At 41.1% G+C, this 14,909-nt stretch overlaps 1 long non-coding RNA gene across 1 annotated transcript; it reads left to right on the forward strand.

The window, feature by feature from the left end:
- Positions 1-828: 828 nt before the first annotated feature.
- On the forward strand, positions 829-13,051 carry LOC120248223. Its single transcript, XR_005532529.1, has 3 exons — positions 829-867; positions 12,042-12,081; positions 13,008-13,051. It is a non-coding gene; the product is annotated as an uncharacterized LOC120248223 (long non-coding RNA).
- Positions 13,052-14,909: the final 1,858 nt, after the last annotated feature.

Consider the following 14,909-nt stretch of genomic DNA (forward strand, 5'->3'; position numbering starts at 1 on the left):
AATCAAATGTAATTACATGAGCTCTTCAAAGCTGAGAGCAGAAGAGGAAGCAGAGAGATTCTGAGTATGAGAAGGATTTGATGTGCTATTGCTGGCTCTGAGATGGGGGGACACGTGCAAAACTAGGGAGAAGCCTTTTGGAGGCCTGAGTGACACTCAGCAAGCAAGCAGAAACCTCAGTCCTACAACAGCAAGGAATTGACTTTTAGGAAAAATCTGAATGAACTTGGAAGTAGATTCTACCCCTGAGCCTCTAGAAAGGAATGCAGCCTTGCTGACCCTTAGATTTGGGCCTCGTAAGACCCTAAACAGAGAACCCACTTGACCTACATGTACCTGGACTTCTGACCTACATAAATTATGAGACAATAAATATGGATTGGTCTAATTTTTAAAGTTTATGGTAATCTGTGGCAGTAATAGGATATGGTTACATGGGGTTTCTGTCTTTTATTCAGAAGGTGTGAGCCGTGAAGACCTTCCTTTCTTGGAAGGAGCTAACTAAGCAAGGGTCTTCATGGCACGGTTCTGTGGGCAAATTCGGTCACTGTGTGCAAAGTAGTGAGGTGGCTTGGCCTCTTGTTTTATAATATAGATCTGTGCAGTTCAATATGGTAGTCACTAGATGCAGATGGTTTAAACTGAAATTTAAATGAATTGAAATTAAATAAAATTTAAAACTCTGTTCCTCAGTTGTATTAGTTACATTTTAAGTGTTCAATATTCATATGTGACCAATGGCTATCAAATTGGAAAGCACAGACAGAAAATTTCCTTTATTGCAGAAACTTCTGTTGGATGGTACTGGTTGAGATGAGTCACAGTGATGACATTCAACTGCAATTTTCTCATTTGGAGCACTGAGAGGTAGGATTCCTCTACTCTCTTGTAGAACTATTACAAAGCAGAATGCATGCAAATTTCTCCCATATGAAGCAAGAAATGAATTTTGTGAAAACTTTCATGTCTCTACTTTCTTTCCTTATCACTTGCATAAATTACTTTCTGGGGATAGAAAACCATGGACTTGCAGTTGAATGCTCTGGGAATAGCAGGGACAGGGTATCAGGCCTCCCATTTTTCCAGATGAAGGAGGGGTTACAATGTGATAAATGGCCAAGAAGTACACCGGCCTTTGCTACAGGATTCTCCGAGGGTATCCTGCTACACTAGGATAAAGGTAGCTGCTGGGATAGGCCACTAAGGTTACCTGTGACACAAACAAACCCTAACAGGCTCTAGCTGTTAGATTTGCCTTTTAATTTTTTTAATGTTTATTTATTGTTGAGAGAGAAAGAGAGCAAGCGAGCGAGCAGGGGAGGGATAGAGTGTGAGTGAGACACAATTTGTGAAGCAGGCTCCAGCCTCTGAGCTGTCAGCACAGAGCCTGATGTGGGGCTCGAACTCACAAACCGTGAATTCATGACCTAAGCCTTAGCCAGAAGCCCAATTGACTGAGGCACCCAGGTACTCTTAGACTTGCCTCGTTATGTTGGTTTTCGATGTTCCAAAGTGACAGTAACCTATAAGAGAGAAAAGAGGCTTATTCTCTCAGGAGACTGAAGCATCTAGCTTTCAGATTAGACTTTTGCCTCAGGCTCAAACAACAAAGCTTGAGCTGTTAGATTTCGTAGTCAAACTCACTTGTAACTTGTGGTTGTGAACTACAGCTTGCAGCTTGGAGAGGAAAGGCACGGATGCAGGAAAGTCTGCCTCTGGGGTTAGAAGACCCGAGTCTCAATCCTGCATCCATATTGTTGTTTTACCCTAAGCTAGTTAGTGAACTTTTATGGGCCTCATTTTTTTTTATTTGTGACAACAATTAGAGGATAACAATCTCTGATCTGTGGGCTTGGTGTAGGGTTGTTGTGAGGATTAAAGGAGAGGAATGCACAGATTGTCTGCCACACTCGAGTTGCTCAGGGAATAGTAGCTAATGTTGTCACTCACACATGTGTCAGCCCTAGGTTATATCAAGAAAGACCATCCGTCTGATTCCCTGGCCAATCACAAGTACAGTCTTGTCTCTTCCTACATCACTCAGTGCTCCTAGGGCCATACCCTCAACTGGGCCATTTCAACAACTGCACCCCACACAAAAAACCAGTTCCAATATCCCACTCCTTCACTTCTACCCAAACATTCCTTTGACACATGTGTGAGTGTGAGCCTTTGATTCCTGATTCACTGATAGCTCCAACCTATCACTGGGGAAATAGAAGCAACTAGAAAAGAACTTTCACAAGCTTCTACCACCACACTTTCTTACCTTCTAGCATAGACTCTGCCTTTCCTCCTGCTTTTAGGTGAATTGGTTGTGCTTCTATGTAAGTAGGTCTCACCACCTCAGCACTAGATCCAGCCCCTCTTCCCTCGTCTAGAACTTCATTACTGCAATGTTAATCTCTCTTGCAACATTAATTTTTCCCTTTTCCCTGTATCACAAATGCTATATTTCTCACATAGAAAAAAAATCCTTCCTAGATCCCTGTCCTTGTTCAACCAGTAACTTTTTTCTTTGCTCCCCTTTATAGTGTCCTCCACTGCTATTTTCTTATACCCATGAATTCTAATGCTGGAGTGTCCCAGGATTCAGTCTTCAGAACTCCACTCTTATCTGTCTATGCTTATCCCCAAGGGGATTGACAGAGTTCCATGACTTCATTCATTCATTCATTCATTCATTCAGTTTATTTTTAATTTATTTTTTTGGGGGTGGGTAGAGAGCCGGGGAGAGGCAAAGAGACAAAAAGAGGGAGAATCCTAAGCAAGTTCTGTGCTGACAACCCAACTAAGGGCTCCATCTCACAAACTGTGGGCCAAAATCAAGAGTTGGACACTTAACCGACTGAGCCACCTAGGTGTCCCAAGTTCTATGACTTGAAATACCTTTCACATGCTGCCAAATTTCTATGTCCTGCCTGACTCTCTCTCTTGAACTACAGACTCTTATATCTAACTCTCTGGTGAACATCTCCACTGGATATCCAATAGGCATCTTAAATTTCATATGTTCAAAAATGAACTATTGATTTTTAGTCCCTAGCTTTCTTCCTGACTCAACATGAAATTCAATTCTTCCATTTGCTCTTGCTAAAAATCTTGATTTTCCTTGATTCCTCTTTTCCTATCACATACTTTACCTAGTTCATCAAAAAGCCAAAGGAGATTGGAGGAGGGAAAGATAACGGTAGAATAGCACGTGACCCCAGGCTCACCTCATCCCACAAACACAGCTAGATAATTGTCAAATCATCCTAAATACTCCAGAAATAAAAATAAATAAGTAAATAAAAGCCTGAAGACTGGCAGAACAAACTCCACAACAAGAGCCACAGAAGGGCCACATCAAAGAAGATGGACAACACTCTAAAGCAATATCCCAGTTAGTAAACTAAGGTATAAGATTGGTATGATTTGTATATATGTTAGACATGTCAGCCATGTTTTCTGACATGCCATCGACCCTTCTGAATGGCTGTCCTTCACTCACCCGTCACAACCCTACTGATGTAGAAATGAGCAACTAAAAAAGTCAGATACTCATAAATATGCCAGTGACCTATAGACATATTCTGATACATTAAAAAAAAAAAAAGAACAAAAAAGCAAAGGGAGATCAAGAGTCCCCAAAAGTCCCCTTTCACTGAGGCCAGAGAGAAGTCCTGAGTCACCAAAGAATACTCCTCTCCAGTGGCTGGAATTATTACATAACCTACGTGTACACCCTTAATTTAGCAAATATATCTGGAGCATTTATCATGTTCTAGGAGCAAGGGATATAATGACAAACAAAAACAGGTAAGATTCATGGAGCTTCCCTTCTACTGAGGAAAGACAGAAAACTTGTCAGATGGTTAAGGAAAAATATGTAAGGGTAAGGGGACAAAAAGTGATGGAAGGATTTTGTTTTAGATAGGGAGGTGGTCATGGAAGCTTCTGCAGTAAGGTGACAGTTAAGCATAGACATTTAAGCACTGAGCACAGTGAGCCATGCAGATATCTAAGAATAAATTATTCAGGTAGGAGAGGTAAGTGCAGAGGTCAGGAAGCAAAGATGTTTCCTTGGGTGTCCTAGGAACAGGAAGAAAGCCTCTGTAGTTAGAGTGAGGTGAGTGAGATGGGCGGTGATGGGAAATGAGATCAGAGAGCTGGGTTGAGAGCATGTAGGCCTTGAATTCCAAGAAAGGGAATTGGGATTTTATTCTAACAGGTAGGAAGTCCATGGAGGGTTTTGAGCTGAGGTACATCATGATCTGATGTAAATTTTAAGAGCCTGTCAGCCTGACAGGTGGGTGAAGAATGAATTCTATCAGCGAGAGAGTGGAAACCAGGAGACCAGTCAGGGGGCCTGTTCTATTAATCTAGATGCAGGAAGATGGTGCTTGACTTGGCTCATGGTTACTGTGAAGATGGCAGGAAGTACTGGATTTAGATTCATTTTGAAGGTAGAGGGGACAAGGGTTTGCTGAGCACATGGTAGGTGCACAATTTGTATTTGTTGAGTAAATGGATACACAGAACATTCTGGATTGAGGCAGGACTTTTCCCTGGACTGGATGAACTATTCCTGTCATTGACAGCCCCCCTCTGTTCTCTTTTCATGCTCATTTGCAGCTGTCTGATGATTAACACTTTGTTCCACAGCCCCTGACTCTAGGGAGGGAAGTCCTGAATGTTGAACACTAGGATATTGCCACTGGAAAATAGCTCCACCTGTAATTTAATGAATTGGAATATTGGATTAATTTATAATTCTCTTATCACTTTTCCTCAATCTGACCATTTGTCTTTGTGCTGATAAAGTTGAGCTCCAAATCTGGAAACTTAAGGCCCAAACTCTGGAACATGGTGTCCCACAGGGTCCTTTCACTCTATTGGACCCACTCTGAGCCATTAGTTGGACTCTTTTTTGGGAAGTTTCTCTCATCTTAGTAATATGGGCTTTTTTTTTTTTTAGTTACTAAAATAGTTCCTTTTTTAAAAAATAATTTATTGTCAAGTTGGTTTCCATATAACAGCTAGTGCTCATCCCCACAAGTGCCCTCCTCCATGACCATCACCCCCTTCCCCTCCACACCACCCCCATCAGCCCTCAGTTTGTTCTCAGCATTCAAGAGTCTCTCATGGTTTGTCTCCCTCCCTCTCCCCCACTATTTTTCCCATTCTTCTCCCTCATGGTCCTCCGTATGTTCCTCCTAATCCTCCTATACCTGCAAACATATGGTATTTGTCCTTCTCTGCCTGACTTATTTCGCTCAGCATAACACCCTCAAGGTCCATCCATGTTGCTACACATGGCCAGATTTCATTATTTCTCATTGCCATGTAGTATTCCATGGTATAGATAAACCACATCTTCTTGATCCATTCATCAGCTGATGGACACTTAGGCTCTTTCCATGTTTTGGCTATTGTTGAAAGTGTTGCTATCAACATTGGGGTCCATGTGCCCTATGCATCATCACTCTTGTAGCCCTTAGGTAAATGCCTAGCATTGCTATTGCTGGGCCATAGGGGAGTTCTATTGTTAATTTTATGAAGAACCTCCAAACTGTTTTCCAGAGGGGCTGCACAAGTTTACATTCCCACCAACAGTGTAGGAGGGTGCCCGTTTCTCCACATCCTCGCCAGCATCTCGTGTTCTCTGATTTGCTCATTTTAGCTACTCTGACTGGCGTGAGGTGGTATCTCAGTGTGGTTTTGATTTGTATTTCCCTGATGTTGAGGGACACTGATCATCGTTTCATGTGTCTGTTGGACATCTGGATGTCCTATTTGAAGAAGTATCTGTTTATATCTTCTGCCCATTACTTCACTCGATTATTTGTTTTCAGGTGTGGAGTTTGGTAAGTTCCTTATAGATTTTGGATACTAGCCCTTTATCTGATATGTCATTTGCAACTATCTTTTCCCATTCTGTCAGTTGCCTATTAGTTTTGTGGATTGTTTCCTTTGCCGTGCAGAAGCTTTTAATCTTCATGAGGTCCCAATAGTTCATTTTTGCTCTTAATTCCCTTGCCTTTGGGGATGTGTCAAGTAAGCAATTGCTGCAGTTGAGGTCAAGGAGGTTGTTTCCTGCTTCCTGCTTTCTCCTCTAGGGTTTTGACGGTTTCCTGTCTCACATTCGGGTCCTTTATCCCTTTTGAGTTTATTTTTGTGTGTGGTGTGAGAAAATGATCTAGTGTCAATCTTCTGCATGTTGCTGTCCAGATCCCCCAGCACCATCTCTTGAAGAGGCTGTCTTTTTTCCATTTGATACTCTTTTCTGCTTTGTCAAAGATTAGTTGGTTGTATGTTTGTGGGTCCAATTCTGAGTTCTCTATTCTATTCCATTGGTCTATGTGTCTGTTTTGGGTCAACACCATACTGTGTTGATGATAACAGCTTTGTAGTAGAGGCTAAAGTCTGGGATGGTGATGCCTCCCATTTTGGTTTTGTTCTTCAATATTACTTTGGCTATTCGGGGTCTTTTGTGGTTCCATGCAAATTTTAGGATAGCTTGTTCTAGCTTTGAGAAGAATGCTGGTGCAATTTTGATTGGGATTGCATTGAATGTGTAGATTGCTTTGGGTAATAATGACATCTTAACTATATTTATTCTTCCGATCCATGAACATGGAATGTTTTTCCATTTCTTTGTGTCTTCTTCAATTTCCTTCACACGTTTTCTATAGTTTTCATCATACAGATCTCTTATATCCTTGGTTAGGTTTATTCCTAGGTATTTTATCTTTTTTATGTGTGTGTGTGCAATTGTGAATGGGATCAGCTTCTTGAATTCTCTTTCTGTGGCTTCATTATTGGTGTACAAAAATGCAACGGATTTCTGTACATTGATTTTGTATCCTGCAACTTGGCTGAATTCAGTTCTAGTAGGCTCCTGGTGGAGTCTGTTGGGTTTTCTATGTAGAGTATCATGTCATCTGTGAGAAGTCAAAGTTTGACTTCTTTGCCAGTTCTGATGCCTTTTATTTCCTTTTCCTTTGCCAATGTCTGATTGCTGGTGCTAGGACTTCAGCACTATGTTAAACAACAGTGGTGAGAGTGGACATCCCTGTCGTGTTCCTAATCTCAGGGGGAAAGCTCTCAGGTTTTCCCCGTTGAGGATGATGTTAGCTGAGGGCTTCTCATATATGGCTTTTATAATGTTTAAGTAAGTTCCTTCCATCCCAACTTTCTTAAGGGTTATTAAGAAGGGATGCTGTATATTGTCAAATGCTTTTTCTGCATCTATCAACAGGATCATATGGTTTTTATCTTTTATTTTGTTGATATGATGTATCACATTGATTAATTTGCAAATATTGAACCAGCTCTGTAACCGAGGAATGAATCCCACTTGATCTTGGTGGATAATTCTTTTTATGTGCTGTTGGATTCAACTTGCAAGTATCTTGTTGAGGAATTGGCATCTGTATTCATCAAGGATATTAGCCTGTAGTTCTCTTTTTTTGCTGGGTATTTGTCTGGCTTGGGAATCAAAGAGATGCTGACTTTATAAAATGAAAGTTTTCCTTTGATTTCTATTTTTTGGAATAGCTTGAGAAGAATGGGTATTAATTCTCTTTTAAATGTCTGGTGGAATTCCCTAGGGAAGCCATCTGGCTCACGGCTCTTATTTGTTGGGAGGTTTTTGATAACTGATTCAATTTCCTCACTAGTTGGGTCTGTTCAGATTTTCTAGCTCTTCCTGTGTGAATTTTGGTAGTGAGTGTGTGTTTAGGAATTTGTCCATTTCTTCTAAGTTGTCCAATTTGTTGGCATATAATTTTTCATAGTATTCCCTGATAATTGCTTGTATTTCTGAGGGATTGGAAAATAAGTCCATTTTCATTCTTGATTTTTTGTTTACACCTACCTTTAGTGGGGTGTTTATTTGGGTGCTCTCTCTTTTCTTTTTGAGAAGCCTGGCTAGAGGTTTGTCAATTTTATTTATTTTTTCAAAAAACCAACTCTTGATTTCATTGATCTGTTCAACTGTTTCTTTGGTTTCTATATTGTTTATTTCTGCTCTGATTTTTATTGTTTCTCTTCTCCTACTGGGTTTGGGTGCTCTTGTTGCTCTCCCTCTAGTTCCTTTAGGTGAGCTGTTAGATTTTGCACTTGCGCTTTTTCTAATTTCTTGAAATAGGCCTGGAGTGCAATGTACTTTCCTCTTAGGACTGCCTTTGCCGCATCCCATAGAGTTTGGATTGTTGTATTTTCATTTTCATTTGTTTCCATATATTTTTTAATTTCTTCTCTAAGTGACTGATTGGCCCATTCGTTCTTTAGTAGGGTGTTCTTTAACCTCTATGTTTTTGGAGGTTTTTCAGACTTTTTCCTGTGATTGATTTCAAGTTTCATAGCATTGTGATCTGAAAGTGCACATGGTATGACCTCAATTCTGTTATATTTATTGAGGGCTGCTTTATGACCCAGTATGTAATCTGTCTTGGAGAATGTACCACATGCACTCGAGAAGAAAGTGAATTCCATGGCCTCAGGATGTAGAGTTCTAAATATATCTGTCAAATTCATCTTGTCCTATATGTCATTCAGGTCACTGTTTCTTTACTGATTTTTCTGTCTAGTTGATCTATCCATTGCTGTAAGTGGAGTATTAAAGTTCCCTGCTATTAGCACATTCTTATTCATAAGATTGTTTCTTATTTCTGTTTGTGATTAATTGATTTATATATTTAGTTGCTTCCATATTTGGTGCATAGACATTTATAATTGTTAGTTCTTCCTGATGGATAGACCCTGTAATTATTATGTAATGCCCTTCTTCATCTCTTGTTATTGTCTTTAATTTAAAGTCCAGTTTGTCTGATAGAAGTATAGCTACTCCAGCTTTCTTTTGACTTCCAGTAGCATGACATATATTTCTCCATCCCCTTACTTTTAATCTGAAGGTGTCTTCCAGTCTAAAATGCGTTTCTTGTAGACAGCAAATAGATGGATTTTTAAAAATCCATTCTGCTACCCTATGTCTTTGATTGGAGCATTCAACCCATTTACATTCAGTGTTATTATTGAAATATATGGGTTTAGAGTCATTGCGTCGTTTGTGGGATTCATGCTTGTGGTGGTGTCTCTCGTATCTTGTGTCCCTTGGAACATTTCCCTCAGAGTGTCCCCCTCAGAGTTTCTTGTAGGGCTGGCTTAGTGGTGACAAATTCTTTCAATTTCTGTTTATTTGGAAAGGTTTTTATCTCTCCTTCTATTCTGAATGACAGGCTTGCTGGATAGAGGATTCTTGGCTGCATATTTTTTCTGTTCGTCACATTGAAGATTTCCTGCCATTCCTTTCTGGCCTGCCAAGTTTCATTAGATAGGTCTGTCACCACTCTGATAGGTTTCCCTTTGTATGTTAGGACCCTTTTCTCCCTAGCTGCTTTCAAAATTCCCTCTTTGTCCTTATATTTTGCCAGTTTCACTATGATATGTCGTGCAGAAGATCGATTCAAGTTACATCTGAGGGGAGTTCTCTGTGGCTCTTGAATTTCAACATCTACTTCCCTCCCCATGTTGGGGAAGTTCTCTGCTTCAGCACCTTTCCCCCTCTCTTCCTCTTCTGGGATTCCTATGATATGGATATTGTTCCATTTGATTGTATTGCTGAGCTCTAGAACTCTTCTTTCATGTTCCTGGATCAATTTATCTCTCTTTTTCTCATCTTCCTCTTTTTCTATAATTGTGTCTTCTAAATCACATATGCTCCTTTCTGCCTCTTCAATCCGTGCATTGGATGCCTCCATTTTATTATGTATCTCATTTATAGCATTTTTTGATTCATCATAACTATTTTTGAGCTTCATAGTCTTTGCAGCAATAGTTTCTCTGATGTCCTCCATGTTTTTTTCAAGCCCAGCAATTAATTTTATGACTATTGTTCTAAATTCTTGTTCAGTTATGCTGCTTATATCTGTTTTGAGCAGTTCTCTAGCTGTCATTTCTTCCTGTAGTTTCTTTGGAGGAGAGTTCTTTCATTTCATCATTTTGGTTAGTTTTCTATCTCTTGTTAATTTTAAAAGCTTTTGTACACTCTGCTCCTGGAAGTTCTGCTATATTAGAGAGGGCTCTTTGACTGTTCAGGGCCTGTCCATTCAGGAAGTGTTCTTTGAATGATGTCTCTTGGTTTCTCTGATTGAGAGTTTGGTTATTTTGTTTCCCTACTCGTAGAGGTATTTGGGACTCTCCACCATGTGTACTTTGGCTTGTTTCTTGAGGTAGCCCTGGAAAAATAAAACAATCACACAGGGAACAAAGGTACACAAACACACAGACAAAACCAATAAACACGCAAACCTAGGCTCAATTAAAAGCAACAACAACAACAACAACACAGCTCTCTGGAGGGGATGGGCGTGGTTTGATGTAGGCAGGTCTCGCCTCCACTGCGTCCTGATGGCCACTCCCTGAGGCCCAACTTGGTGGTTGTGGGGTGAAGAATGGTGGTGCCCCAGTCCCTTCTCAACCAAGTATTGCAAATCACTCCTTTGAGTCCGATCTCCCTGTGCTGAGGATGTAGCCAAGGTGGGCTGAGTTCTATGTCCCACACTCTGCCTCCTTTCCAGGTCCCAGTCTGTGGGCCTTGTTTATACTCCCCTTCCCCCCCAAACAATCTGGCAGGTCGCTGCTTCCCTGCTGCTGGGGGTTGAGTTGGGGGTGGGGGAAGTGTCGCAGCCTCAGATCCATCGGGGTCAAGCAGCGATACAACCTGGGATCTGAGGCCTCTGTGCCCCGCATGCACATGGGGGACACAGCAGCCTTGCCCCTCCTCGTTCCTGGGTGTCAAATCCGGGAACACAGCCTCAGGCCCGCAGCATCCCTGCTGTCCTTGCCGCAGCTGCGCTGCTGTAGGGGATGGTGCTGGGAGTGCTGCAGAGCAGTTTTTTCGGGCACCTTACGGGACTGGGGCACCTAGTTCAAAGTCAGCACCCCAGCCAGAACTAAAAATCACTCTCTTTCGAAGACGAGGTTTTTCCTCTTTCCAGGGACGGTTCTATGAGCAATCTCGGCTTCTCTTTCCTTTCCCCTCGACTTGCAGAGGTGGCTCACCGGGGCTCGCTGTGGCTCATCACTCACCGCAGCTGCACGCAAGCCGGGTTCCCTCCCCTCCCTCCATATCTCGGTCCCTGCCACTTGAATCTTCCCCAGTTCGCACTCAGGCACTTATGAGGTTTCCTTCCCTCATAAGACTTATGAGGTCTTCTGTCTCTTTCTCTTCCCAAACTCCTGTGGCTCAGTGTCCTATGGCTTCAGGCCTTCTCTGTTTGAGAGATGGGTGCAGGTGAAATGCATGGAGCTCCCTACTTCTCCACCATCTTGCCCCAATTCCCAGTAATACGGGCTTCTTATTACACTTCAAATTCATTATTGTTAACTTTCTAATACGTGTAATTGATATAATTGGGTAGGAACTCAGTTATCTTGTCAGAAGACTTATAAGGTTCTTCTTTACTCCCAGGTCCTTTTCTTTAACCCCAAGGGCAACAGTAAGGTCTATCAGGGCTGGGACAGGGGTGAGGCAAGTGAGGTGCCTAGGGCACAGCATTTAAGGAAGCATTCACCTCAGTGCCATAGAAGTTCAGAGTGGCACCTGAGAATGAGGGCCTCCTGAAGTGCTGTGCTCTTGGCACCTCAATTGCCTCACCCTTGTCTGGCCTGATGCCTACAGAGAGCACTTTGATTTATTAACCAGGTAGCTGTATCATCAAGAGCAGGACTCGTTCCCCACTGTTTAGCCATGCCTGAGCAATAGAAAGCTGCTCTCAGAGAAAGCAAATGGCATGGAGAGAAGCCATTTTCTGAGAAGCTCTGCCAATTTAGAACTTAAAACCAGTAGGAAAATGGTGACGAACATTATGGAGGTTTGCTTTATGATCAACTCAACAAGCTACTGACATTCCATTTGTTGAGGGAGACCTGATCTAGTGATCATATCCATAGCATTTATATTGTGTTTGCAAGTTTTCAGATACAGCATTTAAAAAATGCTTATTCTTTACTATCCTCTGTGCCTTCTTTTTTCATGTTACAAAAATTAACAGAACAAATAATGGCTGCAGTGTGAATGCTCTGGACCATGAGGTAAGTGCTCCTTTTTAAGGTTGGGTTAACAAATTTCATTTTCAAAACGAGCCCAAATTGACTGAGTGATTCTAAATTAGCTCTTTAGTTTTTGCCCTTACCCACTGATAATGCCACTATTAATTTCAATTACTTAGAGGCAACATTAATACATGTGAAACAAGAACAGCGATAAAGACAGAAAGGAATAAATTACTTGTTGCAAGACAGAATGACATTTTGACTGGCACAGAGATTTTATTCTTTCATACACTTTGTGCTTTGACATTTCATTTGGCACAAACATTTCACAAATTCTTGACCTAATCTGATGTACTGTTGTTTAGCAATTGCTGACATGACATGTTTTAACCTCAAGCTCACTGGATTCCAAATGTTACCTTTTCCTGTCAATCAGCGTTGGATGACCTCCAAAAATCAGCCCAGGCAAAAGTCTCTGTACCTAGGGGGTCAAGGATACTTACCCAGAAGGGAGAAGTAGTAGATGGGGGAGAAACAGGAGAGGAGGTAAAATTCAAGGCTATTGCTGAGTGGAAAGAGGGCAGAAGACAGATCCCCAAAGAAGCCCTGCATCTTGAGAGAGACAACATCCTCAAACACAAAATATCTAGGAATAAACTTAGCAAGACATAGGTGGGGAAAATATGACAAAAATGTAAAACTTAGAGATAGAAGAGATTTAAATAATTGAGAAATACATTAATCTTCCTAAAATGGAAGTCTGTATTATATAAAAATGTCATTTCTTCTCAAATTACTTTTTGGGTGTCAGCTGACTTACTGTCTGTGGGTATTGGGAAGAGGTCATGTTCATATTAATGCCCAGATTTTGCTAGCTCATTTGCTTCTCTTGACATCTGCCTCTCAGGTCTTTATTTAAGAACAAGCCAACTCACAATGTTCTGCTCTGCTCTCCTTTTTTTTAGGGCTGGAACAGAAATCCTGTCAGTTTCAAGTCATAGAACAATGCCACCACCGGTGATTTAAATAATAAAGACACTTTATTGTTTTCATCATCTTTGCAGTGGTTGGTAGTTCTAGGAGTGATGGCTTTCTCAAAATCATCAAGGACCTAGGCTTTGTGTTTCTACTTTTGCTAACCTGGGAAAAGTTCTCTTGTTCTTAGATTGTTGCCTTGTGGATGCAAGTTAGAAGAACCATAGTTACAAGCATAATGTCTACACATAACCACGTTCAAGGGCAGGGATGAAAGGGACTTCTTTTCAGGAGATGGTGTATTTTTTTTTTTTTTAATCAGGCCAGACAAATCTTTCTAGAACCACTTCCAACAGACTTCTCCTTCTATCTGCTTGCCCAAAGGTGGACTATATTGCCCACCTCTAGACCAATCAGGCCAAGGTGGACTTCAATTGCATTATGGGTTTTGATCAAACATGATTCATCCATGGCTGGGACCATGGCTGCCAGAACAAAACTGTGCTTCCATTAGCAATGAAGAAGGGGAAATGGGTGTTGGTTAGGTGGCCAGCAGAATTTGCCCAAAGGTATCATATCCACAGACATTTGAGAGAGGCCTCTTACAAGACCACCACTCTGCTGGCTGCCCTGGACTTTTTTGAACTCTAAGTCACAGATACTCTCCTGAGTGGATGTTCCTACTCCTCAGAGTATTAAAGCTGTTTGACTGCCTATAACAATAAGAGGCAGAGTGGCCTTCTCAGCAGTGGGCACCAAGTTGCCTGCATCCCACAGCAACAGTCCTTGTGTCCGATCTTGCACAGGTGCTCATGGAAATAGCTCCTGCAGCTTCTCTTCCATGGTGACTTTGTGGCAGACCCTGTAGGTGAGTCACTCAACATCCATTCTCATCCTCCTCTCTCCCACCTCTATTCTAGAAGCTGAAGGCTAACCATCTTTTGTAGCCTCCTTTAACAAGAAGGGTTGTCATTTCTGTGACAGTTTTGGGTTCTGCTACATGAGCAGAAATTGCTAGGGGTTCTTGGAAAAACCTTTGCTTTCTTGATAAAAGGTCTTGGCTTCAGCTTGGATCTCAGTGCTACTTAAATTTAACATGATCCTGGTCAAAGTATTAATGGGATTATTAGAGAAGATGATAACAAAATTATTCCAGAGTTTACTTGGAAGAATACAGAAATGAGAGTAGCCAGAATATTGGCTTTACTAAGGCAGGGATTATATAAAAGCAATTTCCTTTCTGTTCCTTCCAATGTTTTTATGCATTGAAAAGGCTTCCTAATTATGAAATCCATTAAATATTTATCTTTTCCTGGTTTCATTTTTTTATATTAAAAAAACTATGTAACAGAAATCACCATATACAAACTTATGGGGTGAACAATAAACTGGAAGAGGTCTCTCTGTTTCATCTGGTGACACAGGAACATGGTGTCAGAGAGTAGGGGCAAAATCAATGTTCCTGGAATATGGAGTCTCCTTATGCCACAAGCTGGTGATATTATCATTCCCATTTATCACCATCATAATCATCATCATCATCTCCATTTTGTCAATTAGTAAATTAGGAAGTTCTGGGTGCCCAAAATCAAATGGGATGAACAGAAGTCCAAATCCAGATATTATGATAAAAAGCCACGTTTATGCTCTTTCTCCCATACCCCACTGTTGATGAAATGTTAACCCAGAAGGGTTAACTTTCTAAATGAATTAGACATAATCAGAGGAGTGGGGCAGGTAATGGTGATTTGAAAGATATGGAGAGCAGGAGGGATATATATTAATGTGTATATGTGTGTGTATATATAAGTGTGTGTGTGTGTATTATATATATAAGATGGAAATGATACTTATTTACACACAATGTTCAAAATTGGGCCCAAGATCACTGG

This window comes from Hyaena hyaena, unplaced genomic scaffold (assembly GCF_003009895.1).
Source record: "Hyaena hyaena isolate Hyena2069 unplaced genomic scaffold, ASM300989v1 scaffold_575, whole genome shotgun sequence".
Taxonomy (NCBI): Eukaryota; Metazoa; Chordata; class Mammalia; order Carnivora; family Hyaenidae; genus Hyaena; species Hyaena hyaena.